We start from the raw sequence: 1022 nt of genomic DNA, 5'->3' as shown, positions 1-1022 counted from the left end.
AAAAAAAAAGAACAAGAGGCAGTACCAAAGGCTAGGGACCTAATCAGTACAGACATTGGTAATATGTCAGATCTAGAGTTCAGAATGACAATTCTCAAGGTTCTAGCCGGGCTCGAAAAAGGCATGGAAGATATTAGAGAAACCCTCTCGAGAGATATAAAAGCCCTTTCTGGAGAAATAAAAGAACTAAAATCTAACCAAGTTGAAATCAAAAAAGCTATTAATGAGGTGCAATCAAAAATGGAGGCTCTCACTGCTAGGATAAATGAGGCAGAAGAAATAATTAGTGATATAGAAGACCAAATGACAGAGAATAAAGAAGCTGAGCAAAAGAGGGACAAACAGCTCCTGGACCATGAGGGGAGAATTCGAGAGATAAGTGACACCATAAGACGAAACAACATTAGAATAATTGGGATTCCAGAAGAAGAAGAAAGAGAGAGGGGAGCAGAAGGTATACTGGAGAGAATTGTTGGGGAGAATTTCCCCAATATGGCAAAGGGAACAAGCATCAAAATTCAGGAGGTTCAGAGAACGCCCCTCAAAATCAATAAGAATAGGCCCACACCCCGTCACCTAATAGTAAAATTTACAAGTCTCAGTGACAAAGAGAAAATCCTGAAAGCAGCCCGGGAAAAGAAGTCTGTAACATACAATGGTAAAAATATTAGATTGGCAGCTGACTTATCCACAGAGACCTGGCAGGCCAGAAAGAGCTGGCATGATATTTTCAGAGCACTAAACGAGAAAAACATGCAGCCAAGAATACTATATCAAGCTAGGCTATCATTGAAAATAGAAGGAGAGATTAAAAGCTTCCAGGACAAACAAAAACTGAAAGAATTTGCAAACACCAAACCAGCTCTACAGGAAATATTGAAAGGGGTCCTCTAAGCAAAGAGAGAGCCTACAAGTGGTAGATCAGAAAGGAACAGAGACCGTGTACAGTAACAGTCAACCTACAGGCAATACAATGGCACTAAATTCATATCTCTCAATAGTTACCCTGAATGTTAATGGGC

The sequence above is a fragment of the Mustela nigripes genome, chromosome 4 (assembly GCF_022355385.1).
Source record: "Mustela nigripes isolate SB6536 chromosome 4, MUSNIG.SB6536, whole genome shotgun sequence".
NCBI lineage: Eukaryota > Metazoa > Chordata > Mammalia > Carnivora > Mustelidae > Mustela > Mustela nigripes.
Note: the sequence above shows the minus strand (reverse complement) of the source record.